Source organism: Urocampus carinirostris, chromosome 16, assembly GCF_059441175.1.
Source record: "Urocampus carinirostris isolate Australia breed hairy pipefish chromosome 16, RoL_Ucar_1.0, whole genome shotgun sequence".
Classification (NCBI taxonomy): domain Eukaryota; kingdom Metazoa; phylum Chordata; class Actinopteri; order Syngnathiformes; family Syngnathidae; genus Urocampus; species Urocampus carinirostris.
In genome coordinates, this window is record NC_142364.1 from 10832102 (window position 1) to 10847506 (window position 15405).

At 40.6% G+C, this 15405-nt stretch overlaps 1 non-coding gene across 1 annotated transcript; it reads left to right on the forward strand.

Moving 5' to 3' along the window:
* The first annotated feature begins 7985 nt into the window (after positions 1-7985).
* Positions 7986-8057, forward strand: trnad-guc (transfer RNA aspartic acid (anticodon GUC)). Its single transcript has one exon. It is a non-coding gene; the product is annotated as a tRNA-Asp (tRNA).
* Positions 8058-15405: the final 7348 nt, after the last annotated feature.

A 15405-nucleotide genomic window follows, 5' to 3' on the forward strand; every position in this document is an offset into this window, starting at 1 on the left:
CTTTATACCTGCCACTCCCTTGTGAGCCATTTGTCTCCACTCGCAGTCAAGAAGTAGACATTATGACACTAATCACAGAGAGCAGCAGTTGCAAAACGAGTGGCCCCCTCAACACCCAACCCCCTAAAAAAACTTGAAAAAGGCTAAAGTCTCACACTGGAATAGGTAAATAAATAAATAGATCCCCTATCTAGCCCCCCACTGACATTTCGCATCCTCGTCAGGCCCCCGCGGAGCCGTCAGGAGAAACGAACAGCACGAGTAACCTACCTGCTGTTGGGCCCCCCCCTCTACCCTCCGCCCCCGCCATCTCATCATCGCCGGTCCCCTTTGTCCTGATTTATAGAACGGCAAAGGCAATGGATCACCTGGCGGTGGAAGGGGGTTCCAGGGGTACATGCTGATTTTCTCTTTCTTCTTTGCCTCTTCTGCATCTTTCTCCTTTTTCTTTTTTTCCTTTGTGTTTTTTTGTTGTTGTTTGTGTTCTTCTTTTCCGCATACGTTATCTATTCTCCTTCTTGATTTCTCTCTTTCTTTTACTCCTATTTGTTGTCCTCCTTCTTTTCTCCCTTTCTTCATTTTTATTTTATTTCTCCTTCTTATTGTCGTTCTTTTTGTCCTCTTCCTTTATCATCCCCTTCTTGTTCTTGACCTTAGTATTCTTGTCCCCTTTAGGTTCTTTTTGTTTCTATCTTCCTTTATTTTCTTTCCTTTCTTGTTCTTCCTGTCTAACTTTCTCTTCTTGTTCTTCTTCTTGTTCTTCTCCTTGATGTGCCCTTTCTTTCCTTATTCTTTTGTCTCATCTTTCTATCACATTTTTTTCTACTTTTTTTCCTCCCTCTTGTCCTTTTAACATTTTTCTGTTTCTTCTTGTTACTCTTGTTCTTCTTTTTTTTAACGTCTTCTACTTTTCTTCTACTCCTTTAGTTCTTTTCTTTCTTCTATTCTTCTTTTTGTTTTTCTTCTTGTTTTTGTCCCTTTTTAATTTGTATTCTTTGTTGTCGTCTCCTTCTTTTTTGTTCTCACTTGTTACTGTTGTTGTTCTTCTTCTTCTTGTACTTCTCTTCCTTTTCATTTTTATTCTTCTCCTTTTATTGTTTTTCTCCCTTTTCTTGTTCTCCTCCCTTTTCTACTTCTTCTTGTACATCTTGTTATTTTCCTTCTCTTCTTCTAATAATTTTCCTACTTCTTCTCCTTATACTCCTTCTTCTTGTCCTTCTTTTGTGTGTTATTTTTCTTGTTATTCTCGTCCAATGACTTCTGCTTCTCCTTCTTGTTGTTCTTGTTGTTGTTCTTGATTTTCTCTTTCTTTTTCTTCTTTTCCTTGTTTCTGTTTTTCTCCTTCCTCATCTTCTTCTTACTATCTTCCTCTGTTTTTTTCTTCTTAATGTTATTCTTCATGCAGTTCTTTTTCTCCTTGATCTTCTCATTCTTATTGTTCTTCTTCTGCTTCTCCTTGATGTGCCTTTTCTTTCCTTCTTCTTACGTCTAATCTTCCTTTCACTTTTTTCCCCACTTCTACTTTTTTTTTCTTTTGTCCTTAATTGTTTTCCTTTTCTTCTTGGTTCTCTTGTTCTTCTCTCTTTTATCTTTTTTCTTCTACCTTTCTGTTTCTCCTTTAGTCTTCCTTTTTTCTTCTCTTGTTTTTGTCCTTTTTTAGTTCTCTTCATTGTATTCGTCTGCTCCTTCTTTTTCTTGTTCTTATTTGTTATTCTTCTTGATGTTCTTTGTATTCTTTTTTTTCTCCCTTTCCTCATTTTTTGTTCTTCTTTGTCTTGTTGTTCTCCTCAATCTAATTATTCTTAATGTTAATCTTCCTGTTCTTTTCTTCCTTTATATTCTTCTCCTACTTCACCTTCTTCTTTTTCTTCTTTTTTTATTTTCTTTGATTTATTTCTTCTTAATGTTAATCTGCCTATTGTTCTTTTCTTCCTTTATATTCTTCTCCTTCTTCACCTTCTTCTTTTTCTTCTTCTTTTTGTTATTCTCTTTGATCTTTTTTCTTTTTAATGTTAATCTTCCTGTTCTGTTTCTTCCTTTATATTCTTCCCCTACTTCACCTTCTTCTTTTTCTTCTTCTTTTTGTTATTCTCTTCGATATTTTTCTTTTTAATGTTACTCTTCCTGTTGTTGTTTTACCCCTTTATATTCTTCTCCTTCTTCTCCTTCTCCTTCTTCTAGTTATTCTCCCTGTTGTTCTTTTACCTCTTTATATCCCCTCTCCTACTTCTTCTTCTTCTTTTTCTTCTTCTTTTTGTTATTCTCTTCGATCTTTTTCTTTTAATGTTATTCCTCCTGTTGTTCTTTTACCCCTTTATATTCCTCTCCTACTTCAGCTTCTTCTTTTTCCTCTTCTTTTTGTTATTCTCTTCGATCTTTTTCTTTTTAATGTTACTCTTCCTGTTGTTCTTTTACCCCTTTATATTCTTCTCCTTCTTCTCCTTCTCCTTCTTCTAGTTATTCTCCCTGTTGTTCTTTTACCCCTTTATATCCCTCTCCTACTTCACCTTCTTCTTCTTTTTCTTCTTCTTTTTGTTATTCTCTTCGATCTTTTTCTTTTAATGTTATAATAATAATAATAATAATAATTTCCTTGTATTGTCATTCTGTGTAACAATGTACACAGAACGAAATGTCGATTGCATCTGACCTGATGCAGCCGCAGCCAAGAGAGGGCGCCGCCGACCACTTTTTAAGTCTTAGGAATGACTCGGCCGGGGCGCGAACCCGAACCTCCCAGTCTCAAAGCGGGCGCCTTACCATCTAGGCTACTGAGCTGGTTCCTCCTGTTGTTCTTTTACCCCTTTATATTCCTCTCCTACTTCAGCTTCTTCTTCTTTTTCCTCTTCTTTTTGTTATTCTCTTCGATCTTTTTCTTTTTAATGTTATTCTTCCTGTTGTTCTTTTTCCCCTTTATATCCTTCTCCTTCTTCTAGTTATTCTCCCTGTCGTTCTTCTCGTTCTTCTATATTCTTGGACGGACGCACGACAGATGGAGTCGGGGACGTCCCAAAAAAAGAGTCCTGGACCACCTGGCCTCCACGTCCTCCTCTGAGACGACCGAGCGTGACCAATCGCATTGCGGAGGTCGTCTCGTGCACGGGTGATGGAGGGGACTCCTGGCGAGGGTGGGGGGCCTCCCGGGGCCCGGCGGGGGCGCCTCCTGGGGCCCGACAGGGAGCGGCAAAAGAAAGCGTAATGTCTTGTAAATGACCACGGCGTCGCTCGTCATTTCAATCCGCTAATCTCATTTTCTGCCCCCAAACACAGACTGCATAAGAGATTTTCCCCTTTTTTTTCCAACGTCTGCCGACATTTGACGTGTACTTGTGTGTTTGTGCACGTGTGGCGCTTAGTGTCATTCAAAATGGTTCTCTTTGAAGGCCATTTTATGCGATTATTTTTATATTTTATCCCCTAGCACTCTATCAAATTACAAATTAAATAACTCAGAATTTTGTGGACTTCATTGACAATGTTTAATATTAAAATGTATCGTTTGTCTACTCCATTAACCAAACACAACCTACATTCACCCACCAATTTATTCACGCTCATTTCTAGATGGAAAAGATGAACAAGAATAGCAATTTCACACGGGGGCAGATTTAATTTCATTAGCTATTTAACTAAGTGTACGCCATCAAAAATGGCCGAATTAGTCGAATTAGTGTCGTTGGAGTCTCTGGGAAACCCTCTCTTCAAGTCCTCTCGCCTTCCTCTCTCAGCCCACGTCTTTCCGTAAGATGGCGTCCCGGCTCCTCCCATGGGCGTGCCAGGGAAGCCCCACGTGGGCTCCACCACCTCGCCTCAATGTCTGGAAAACTCAAAACAGCAGAGCGTTTCTCAAAACATTGCCTGCCGTCCTCCGTCATCTGGGCCCTTCCGCGTCTGGATGCGCTGATTATCTTATCAGCCTCACGTCCCACAATATTCTCCACTAGGTTGCACTGACCTCGCACCACAGCCCCGCCAGTGAATATCTTTTGCATTAAATGTAATTTGTATTCGATCGTACAAAACCCTTTATAGTCAAATGTATAAAATCCTTCAACAAGAATGTATTTTTTCTAGCCAAGTCAAGTCATATTTATGTGTTTAGATGTCACAAAGGACTGTACAGGTTACAATGACACCATCCCCTGATCTGAAACCAACATGAGGGCAAGGAAAAACTCAAAACCTCAGCACGAAGAAAATAAGAAACCTTGAGAATGGGCCTCACAGGTGATAATCCCCCTTCCAGGAGGACCAGGGTGCAATAGATTTTACATGGGGTATGAGGTTGGCATCAATCATAAGTTCTTGAATAGAAGTTGTCAAGACCAGAACGGAGACAGGACCCACTTGCGTTACGTTTCTCTCAGTTTTATTTGAAGAAAGGAAAGGGTTACACCCACGATCTGGTGATCGCTGGGCGCGGGAAGCAGGTCGCTCTGAACGCGGAAGTGGGACTTCTGTGTCGAGCGATGCTGGTGTCGGGAACGGAAAAACGGGTCAGTAGCTAGGACAGGAGAGCAAAAACGTGGTCGGGGTTGGAAAGAAGTCAAAAGTCTGGAGAGGAGAGTAGACTTGGTCAGGATCAAAAATGGGTCGAAGCCGGGGGACAGACAGGAGCAAAAAATGGGACAGGTGGGAGTCAGGGTCGAAAAAGGCTTGCCTAGTGTTAACTGAGGTTCGCAGACGGACTGACAAACGGGGACAGAAAGGAGTCTGAGGCAGTTGGCGCCAAAGGAGCGGGCACAGGTGAATCACATCGCTCATCATGACAATCGTATTATAAATCCTATTAAAGAAAAAATTCTCTCTATTTAAGGACATCCTATTTCATAACGTTTTATATTTTATGCCCTCGCTCTTTATTAATCACTAAATTAAATAACTATTCTTTTAAAGTCTTCATGATCAAATTTGTTTGAACACCTCCTAATACAATGAACTGAAGTTTAAAGGATAATTTGTGTTCAATTTAACCCCATTTTGTATTATCATATTTTTTTCCCTGTTCTTTATTAAATCACAAATTCAAACCATTGAAATAACGTTTCAAACAATTCTGAATAAAGCGAACTGAAGTTGAAAGGATAAATTGCCTTCAATTCGAATTTAACATCACATTTCATATGACATTTTAACGTGTCACTCTTTATTAAATTATACAGTTAAATAACACATTATTTTGAAAACTTAATTGACAACAACGTTTTCAAACCATTCCAATTAAAGTGAACTGAAGTTTAAAAGTGAATTTGCCTTCAATTTAACTCAATTACAATTATTATTTTGATATTTTACCCCTCGCTCTTTTTATTGAATTGTGTAGTTAGCTAACTCATTAATTCGTAATCCACATCTACAAAAACTTTTTCATGACATTCCGAATAAAATGAAATGAAGTTTAGAGGAGAAATAGTATTTGAATTGGGTCAATTACATTTTATATGATATTTTTACTCGTCACCTTAAATAACTCATGATTTCATAAAAGTCATTGAATCATAATGTTTTCAAACAATTCTGAATGAAGTAAATTGAAGTTTAAAGGAATATAATGTCTTCAATCTGTCACGGTTGCCATGGCGCCCAATTGGCCCCGCCCGTTTGGCGCCAGCTGCAGCTTACTTACAGATTGGCTCCCTGTCAGTATTTTAACTCGGTCCTGTCAGTCCCCTTTTGTCGGTCCGTCTGCGAATCTCTGTTTCCCTTTTTCGCTTGTCCTGTTTTTTTTTGCTCCTGTTAGTCTGTTTTGAACTAGACTACGTCTGGTCTCCCGTCCCGAATTACGACCTGTTTTGATCTCGACCACCACGTCGGTTCTCCCGCCCCGAACAACGATTCCTTTTTTGATTCTGATCACGCTTTTGCTCTTCCACCCCGGCTACTGACCCGTTTTTTTCCGTTCCCGACACCGCCATCGCTCGCCACGGAAGTTCCACTTAAGCGTCTGAGCAACCTGAACCCCGCGACCAGCGATCTCGTGTGTGCGCTCCTTTCCCTTCTTACGAATAAAACTGCGAGAAACGTTATGCATGTAGGTCCTGTCTCTGTTCTGGTTCTGACACAACCTAACTGTATTTTGTTTCATATTTTTTTTATTTTATGTTTTTAAATTGTATTACTCAAACGATTACGAATGAGCTGAAGTGAAGTTTAAAGAAAAATCTCATCTTCAATTGAACTCTATTTCATTTCATATGACATTTTAACTTGTCACGTGTTACTAAATTGTGAAGTTTAATAACTCATCATTTTGTAAACTTTATTGACAAGAACATTTTAAAACAATTTCTTATAAAGGGAGCTGAACTTTAAAGGAAAACTTTACTTCTTTTCATTCGGTTCAGAATCTTGTGCAGGTCGCAAAGACTTTGCGAGTTAGCGATGGACAGGAAAGCTCGTAAGTATCAACAAAGGCACACAAACGTAGTTTTTAATCTACTGTCAGTATTACCACCTCCCTCTGCATCCAACTCGCTACTCCACTATACCAGCTCAAGACATGTCACATCAAAGTTAAATCTTTTTTTTTCTTGACGTGCATATTTATCTATGATGTTATTTATTCATATGCACATGTATTACATATAAGTAGTACTTGCTGTATACTATTTTGTTATTTTAATGTTTTTGTATTAGGTTGCGGTGTTCGAAACGCATTAGCCGATTAGCATAGTTTTCTATCCCCGGCTATTCGGCAATTTCACTTCAGAACAGATTCATGTCGTATCCCGGGGGTCTACTGTACGTTTATCATTGTTATAAGGTTGTAATTTAATGCATTGGTCGTGCATGTGGATGTTGCATAAGTGGCAGTACCCTTTGAGAAACGTATTTTCCTCAAAACCCGCAGTGCTCCGACTTTGATCAAGACATGACTCGACTCGAGTTCATTGGGCCGTGTTTCCAGCTGCTTGGCGGGGGGGGGCAATCGTATCAGATCACAGAGGATTTAGATGGGGGGGGGGTCTTTCAGGGAGTGGTCTTTGAGGGAGGTAGGCAAAAAGCAGTTTGCAGCCAAGCTGCCGCCATTCTTGTGCGCTTCCGGTCCACTGGAAGACTTGATGAAGTTGAAATGAAGCCGAATGAGGAGATGAAGCTCAAGCGGGGCCCCAGGGCCCCCCGGGTGAGGTGGGGGCCGGGGACAGCTGACCTGGATCAAATCGGCAGAAAGAAAAACGACACGAAAAAGAGGGCGCGAGAAGAAGTATCCTAAATGTGATAATCTCCAATCACCTCCAACATCAATTCAGTGGAGGTTGGGGTTAATGAGCTGGCGGGCGTGAGGCGAGCCCCGCCCGCGCCTCACACCTGCACCACCCCTTCCCATCCCGATTGCTCCTTTTCCCTATTGGCGAAGGCTCACATGCTCATTGTTGTTCTTTTGATGTAATCCGTTCTCACTTCAGCTGACTTGGGAAAGCCTATTACCCAAGCTCCTCTGCTCTCTGCTATCTAAATGCTAACGATGTGGGGGGGATGAGGAGGGGATGTTAGCGAACCACAGGAAGGGAAACCACATCCGAGATACTCTCGTTTATTTTTACTTTATTTATTTGATTTTCTTCCTCTCACTCAGAAGAAAGCTCAAGGTCATTTGTGTTGGCCGCAATACTTCAAGGTCCTTTTAAAATGGAAGTCCCAAGAATTCAAATTTATAATTCCTCAAGGGAGCAAGGAAGCATTTTAGTCAACAACAACAAAAGACGGTTAAAATAACCAATAGCTGGAGTTGTTCAAAGTGCCAGCATGAGTGTCTAGCGGGAGAAGCTAACGAAAAGGCCGGTAAAAGATTGCTAGAGCAAAGCGGAATTTATCAAGCATTGGGACTCACAAATCAGGGAGATCAGTGACATGAGTGGCTAGAGAAGGAAAGAGTTGGGGGAAAAAAACGGTTGCCTGAATCACAAGACTCAGCGACGTTCGGCTGTGGAAGCCGATAAAAACTGGATGAGGAAGCAGGAGCAGCTACCTTGTGAGTTGACAGTTCCTCGTTAGTATAGTGGTCAGTATCCCCGCCTGTCACGCGGGAGACCGGGGTTCAATTCCCCGACGGGGAGGATGGCTTTTGTAACTGTAATCCTGTGCAGTCCTTTAAGACATTTTTGTGATTAAGGGCTATATAAATAAATGTGACTTGACTGGACTTGACTACCCAATAACAATAGCACTGTGCGCACAGCATCCAACTGGCTAGAGAAGGAAACATTGGGAAAAAGTGGAAGATGCCTGAAATATTAGGACTCAGTGAGATTGGCTTGCATGACAGTGTAGAAAGAAGCAAGCTTCATTTACAAGGAGCAGATATCAATAATAATGGTTAGGGACCAGCTATTGCCTGCGGCCAAGTGAGCCACATGAATGGCTGGAGAAGGAAATATTTGAAAAAAGAGGAGTGTGCGTTTGCTGTGGAAGGCGAGTGATCTTAAAGAATGAAGCAAGGGACTCTAACAACGAGAGCAAAATTAGTGACTTATTTTTCACTGTTTCCTTCTTTAGCATATAATAAGCGCACAATGCCCAAAACATGAGTAGCTAGAGAAGGAAACACTAGAAGAAAAAGTAAAAAATGCTTGAATTTCAGAACTCAGCTGTGGAAGGCGAGTGACACTGAAGGACAAAGCAGAAGCTGCTAACAATAACACTAGCGGCTAGCGGACAGCCATCGCCGGCAGGAAAGTGGCTAACATGGGTGGCTAGAGAAGAAAACAGTGTGGAATAAGTGCCAGATGCCTTTTACAAATTTAGAACAGAAACAAACAAGGGGAAGAAGAAGCAAGCTTTATTTACACGGAGCAGATATCAGTAACAAAAGTGGTTAGCCGCCAGCCGTAGCCTGCAGCCAAGTGAGCCACGTAAAAAAGAGGCGGATGCCTGCATCACAGGAATCAGTTATGTTTGCTGTGACGGGCAAGTGACACTGACGGATGAAGCGAGAGACTCTAATAACCGGAGCGACATAAGTGACTTCCTTTTCACTGTTTCCTTCTTTAGCCAATGATGACATGTGCCAGATGCCAGAATCATGGAACACATTGACACGAGAGGCTAGAGAAGGAAACAGTAGGGAGGAAGTCAAAGATGCTTGAATTTCGGAAATCAGCCCTGGAAGGTGAGTGACACTGGAGGACAAAGCAGGAGCTGTTAACAATAACATTAGCAGCTCACGGGCAGCCATCACCTGCAGCACCTGGTTAACATGGGTGGCTAGAGAAGGAAACAGTGGGGAATAAGTGCCAGATGCCTTTTAAAAATGTATTATCCTACGAGATTTTTAAAAAGTACATCTCTATGAGATAGTACATGTGTTTTTCCTTATCATTTATATCAATAGTCTTTTTTTAAATGAATGAAGTAATTTTACACAAGTAGGGGTCACTATAATACACACTGGGACTTCAAGAACGTGGGGGGAATAAGAGGAATATTCGCACCAAGAAATTGTTGAATCTTTTGTTTACATTTTGCACTTTGTAAAACCTGACGCTAGTTTTGCTATTCTTGATCCTGAGGCAGCTAGCCAAAAGCCATCAATTGCAGCCGAGTAGCTAACATGAGTGGCTGGAAAAAGAAACAGTGCTCAAAAATGCACCAGATGCATTTTACAAATGTCCCAACTTTGAAGTCTTTAAACGCATGTCACGTTTATCTATTATTTGAATGAATGAAGTATTTTAACACAACTAGGGGTCGCTATATCATACTCACTGAGGGCATGACAAAATAGCAAAACATTAGCAGAAATAAATTGTTGAATTTTTTGTTTACATTTTGCACTTTGAGAAACCGACTTGTTCTAATTCCACGCTAGTTTAGCTTTTCTTGATCCCGAGGCAGCTTTCACAGGAGCTAGCCAAAAGCCATCAATTGCAGCCGAGTAGGTAACATAAGTGGCTAGCAGTGTTCCCTCTAAACTGCGCGCGTGCGCATTGCGCACTGCTTGCACATTCTCAGTGCACAAGAAAATCTAGCCGGCGCACAAAAATGAGGGCTCGAAATTACTAATTAAGAAGCGACTTAAGTCAAAGTTACAGTGCATGAAGGTAAAAATACACGGGTTCCCCTGACGTTGTGTCCTAAATATGGTATTTTGAAGTCGAGTCGGAGTTGAGTAAAGTTAGTAGAGTTTGTCGAGAACCGGCTTCTTTGGCTCGGCTCACTAAAAGGAAACCGGCTCTTTCGGGTCCTAAACGCCTCTTCAGGTTGTTTTTGCTTCTTTCATCTCAACATGACCAAATATTATCTAAAATTATGCACAAAATGACTTAAAGGAAGGGGGGAATAGAACAAAAAAGAAAAAAATACCAAAATTAAAAAGTAGTAAAAAGCTGAGAAAAAAAGAAACAAAAGGAAGAGAAAAAAATAAGGAAAAATGTAGAAAAAAAGGCAGAAACAAGAAAAGAAAGAAATTCAGGAAAAAAAAGTAAATAGAGAACAAAAGGAAAAAAGTAACAGCTCGGAAAAAATAAACACAATGAAATTTTTTTTAAAGGAATTTTTAAAAAAGTAGAAAAAACACAGAAAAAAAGAAGAAAAGGTTTGTGTTGCATTCAAATAATTTCCAATTAAATCAAGTGAATCTTGTTGCCAACATTTTACTTCCACTAAAAATGTGATTAAGTACAGTTCTGTATCTTACAACCGACTAAATAAGCCCCCAAAAATGTTAATATTATGCGACAAAATATATCAAGAAGTAAAAAGAAATGGATATCTTGTGAAAGAATTGTAAGAAAAAACGACGTTTGTAGGCAATCGTACAACCTTTGCAATAGTACATGAGTCAATTCATTCAAAAGAGAAAAATCATTTTGCATTGACGGAAACTCAGTAAAATGTAACGTGATGTCAAGTTTTGGACATGTTTGATCATGAATTATCTTGCCACACTTGGGATTATGGTTGCTCACTGTTGTTTCAAGCGTTGCTCACCGACTTTGTGTGAACGCTCAGACCCGTAAGGAAAATTACAGGGAACATTGGTCGCTAGAAAAGGAAACAGTGGTAAAAAAGCACCAAATTGATTTTACAAATGTCTCAACTTCCAAGTTTTTAAACCACAAGTCACGTTTCTCATTTATTTGAATGAATGAAGTATTTTAACACAACTAGGGGTCGCTATATCATACTCACTGAGGGCATGACAAAATTGCAAAACATTAGCAATAAGAAATCTTTCGTTTAATTCTTAACTTCGCAAAACCGACTCGTTGTCATTCCGCGCCGGGTTTAGGTTTTCTCGTTCCAAATCCGGGAAGATTTATCAAGTTTGGATGGGGGAAGCAAGTAGGGTCAATTATAAAATCACACTTTCCTCCGAAAATCCGGCGCCTCCTCGCAGATTATGCCCCGCTAGTCTGCCAGCATAATATTATTTTCCCGATTTCACCGTGCAAGATGGAGGCCTCGGAGGTCAGGGCGAGGAAAAAAAGACAACAACTTGTAAATGTGTTTTCAAATGCGAGGTGTTGTTTGCGCGTATTATGGAAATGGGGTCTGCAGGTAGCTCGGCACCGTCCGCTTCGGGTTTTTTTTGCCAAATGAGTCTTCTTTCGTTCCTCCCCCTCCTGCCAAACTTGCGGAGGATGCGCAGCTGTTCTCCCGGAGCGGGCCTCCATAAAACATAAAAAGAAGGCCTATATGAAAAATGCAACTAACGCCGCCATATTGGGAGGGGGGTGTCCTGGATGGATTTCTTCTTCTTTTTTTTCTCTGCAAATTGGTTTGACTGCTAGCTTGGCCGCCCGCCTGCGCAAACATTTGCTCAGCGTGCCGCACCCGTGAACGGCATCACAAAGATTGATTGTTCGCTTGCCTTTTTCGATATGAAATGAAATGGGATTCTTCCGGGATGGAGGATTGTGCGGTTTTGCATAAAAAAGTGGGGTTTTTTTTTTCTTTTTTTTCTTCCGCTGTTGTGCAAGAAGCTCCACAAAAATCGATCCCGGCGCTAGTGTCCGCTCGGGACTAAAGCGTTGCCGTGGTTACCGAGAAAAAGTAACTTGATTCCGGATGACATCGTCGGGTTCCTGTCATTGTTTGCGTTCAGACGGGTCATCCGGTTTTTGAGAGGGAGTGCGTGTCAAATACAGTAATATCTAAGGTCTTAAAATGTCATTTTTCACAACAGCAATTTCCCTGTCCCTGTTATATTTCTCTAAAGTACCAGTGTGTTGTCATGATTGCAACCGCTTGATTGGCGCCAAAAGCCCGGACAGCTGATTGGCTGTCACTCTCTTTTTAAACCCCCAGCTTCCAAGAGTAAGCCGTCAGATCGTTATGCGAACTGTTGCCTTCAGTTCAGTAAGCTTCAGCTTGGGGCGGCAGTAGCTCAGGAGGTACAGCGCTCGTCTTGGGATCAAGGGATCCCAGTTCGAATCCCGGCTTGTCCGTGTTACATGTCGAAGTGTCCTTGGGTAAGACACTGAACCCCTAATACCCCCAATAAGCAGGTTAGCGTCTTACATGGCTGCAATACAAGGCCGCTATTGGGAAATGTGAAGTACACTGTAAAGCGCGTTGGGAGGTCTTCATTGACTTGAAAAGCGCTATATAAATGCAGATCATAAGTAAGCCTTTTCGTTCGACTCCGTTCCTGCCCTGCTTTTATCTGCCTGATCTTTGTTGCCAACCTGTTTACGGACCTGACTACGCCCCGTTACCTGCCTGCCTCCTGCTACCGACCTCGCCTACGAACTCGACACCGACTTTGATCTCCAGTCCCGGCCAACGACTTGCTATTCCCGCCTGTCTCCGATCCTCCTCGCTCGACACGGAAGTGCCACTTCCGCGTTCCCGCCACCTGCTACCCGTGTTCGTCGATCCGCAAATCGTGGAAGCAACCCTTTCTCTCCCTCTTATCAATAAAAACTGAGAAAACGAGCGCTATTGGGTCCCGTCTCTGTTCCTGGTTCGTGACAGTGTGTATCATAAAGCGACCCCAAGAGATGTAAAATAGAGGATGTTCTAAATGGCTTGGCACATTTTGACATTGAATATCTCCGAAATGTTTAAAGGTGGTGTCCGTAACTTCAAAATATTCTGGTTGCTGACGCCATCTTCTGGCTGAAATCATCATTGCAGCTCCTTTTGGTGCAAGTGCAAGTGCAAGTATGTGAGATTCTTAAAAGAGCTCAAATAAACTGTTTTTAGAGGTTTGCGGTTGACATTTGGACTGTATTTGAAACAGTCCTTTTCTTACTTTCACCATTTTCATCCTGGAATAAAAGAAAACCGCGGCCACAGGTGTCTAATCACTCTTCTCCCACATCTTCTCTCTTCAAGCGAACTGCTGAGTTTGGTGATTGAGGTATTTTCCTCTTTTTTTCCACTGTTTTTTCCTCTAGCCACTTATGTCAGATCTCTGCGATTTTGGGTCCTGAGACATGATGATTTCTGCTTTGCTTTTGCAATTTTTTTACCAGCTTTTTAAGTACATTCTCCAGCTTATGTTTGCTGTTTGCGCATGCTTGGTTCAACTCCTGGTATTAGCTCTCTTCAGCTGCTCCGATTGTACCCAGGTGGCTCCATCTTTTCTTGCCACTGGGCGGATTAACAGCAGCTTTTAAGTCCTGTTGCTTGCTAGAACGAAAAATAATACGGAGTTATGTTTAAGAATTTTGCTTAGTGATATCCTTCAGGCTTTCGTAGTTTGTTTCCTTTCAATGATCCGGCCTCTAATGATGAATTATTTCACAGTGTCACCTTAACGATAACGAAAGGAAAAAGACACCCTGCAAAAATTGTCGACATAAGTTCCCACTGTTTCCTTCTCTAGCCACTCATGTCACTGAATTCTATGAACCGGAGTCAAATTCAATGTTTTGCTGGACTTTTTGGAATTTGTATGAATTCAATTGAAAGCGGCCTCTTTCAAATTCAGTATGTTGTCTGAGGGATTGCGCCTAATGCCTTGCTCAATGTCTACTCCTGCCTACTCATTCTTCAGTCTAACTGTTTCTTTTTCTTTTTTTCTTTTTTTTATATTTTCTGCAGCTTTTCTCACCAGGACCAGTTGACGCCCTGCAAAAATATTCGCAACAACAGGATGTCCTTGGACTTTCTGGGCTGAAAATTAAGGAGGGATTTCAGGGAACAAAGAAGGTCTGAAAACCCTTGCCAAACGGTTTTGCTTTTCAATGTGTTCTCAAAGAAACACATTTCACCCTTTTTTTCAACTTCTTTTCCTTTTTTCGGAATAAGACTTCAAAATATGGTACGCAAATGCATCTATTAATTTGCCTTGGATTAGCTAAAAAAATCTATAGATTATGTAAACCGCCCAAAAAGACACATAATCGCTGCGTAATCGAAGGAATAATTCTGAAAAGATTTATTAATTGATAATCATTTTACACTCGTTATTTAATGAGGCTCTTACAACGTCTAATTCATGCCCATATGCAAAACTTTATTTCTGGAATCATTTATTTCACTTATACTTTCAAAGTCCTAGAAAAATACTATGAATCAATTTGGGCACCCTCGTGTATTGTAGATATTAATACCTTAGTTTTTAGGTGACCTGTTTGCAACTTCTCTGAAGAGCGGTACCCTGAGAGCCTCAAAACAACTGTCAAATTGAGCTAAAAAAAAAAAAAGATTGTTCAACATCATAGTTTAGACCTCATACAAAAATGCTAGCTCAGAGAGTTCAGATGACAGGTATAAAGGAAATGGAAGCCCACAGGCACAGTTCGAGTTATTTCTCGGAGTGGCGGGCCAAGAAAATCTAAGATAAGCAGAGGCGATCAGGGGCGCCTCAACTTTTTTTCATAGGACCGTTTGATTATTCCAATATTTATTGGATATTTTGATGATTTTATTTGATCTATAATCTGGTAAGAATAAAACAGCCTGCACTGTATGCATTGTAAAGCAGCATATGATTTGAAAGTCATCTTTTTATTACACTCCACGATCAAGGAACTGGAATAATTGTTCAAAAAAGGTTATAGATTATATAGATTTAAAATAATACATTATCTAGAAAACAAGGAGGAGAAAGACAAGCATTAAGCTCATGTACATTTCTTTTGACAGTTTACTTTGTCTCTGGCCAATCTTCCAGAACTTTAAAAGAAATGCTGCAGATTACCTAATTTTCGGTTTGTTTGTTTTTTTTAAAAGGATTACAGCCTTTCAATCAATTGTAGGGTTTTTGTTCTTACTTGGGGGAATGTTTTACATGCCATCCTTGCCCTTTCCCATAGATACGCCCCTGGACGGGATGGAGAAGAATACCCAAACATAAATATTACATATTTATCCCGATTTAGGACTGTCAGGCGGGTGAGAAATCGTGGACTTGTTTCTTTCGAACAAAAACGTTCAAATAAGTCATTAAACTGTTGTTTATGTTTGTTTTTAGCCTGCATAATAATCATAAATAAGATTGTTTAAATTAAA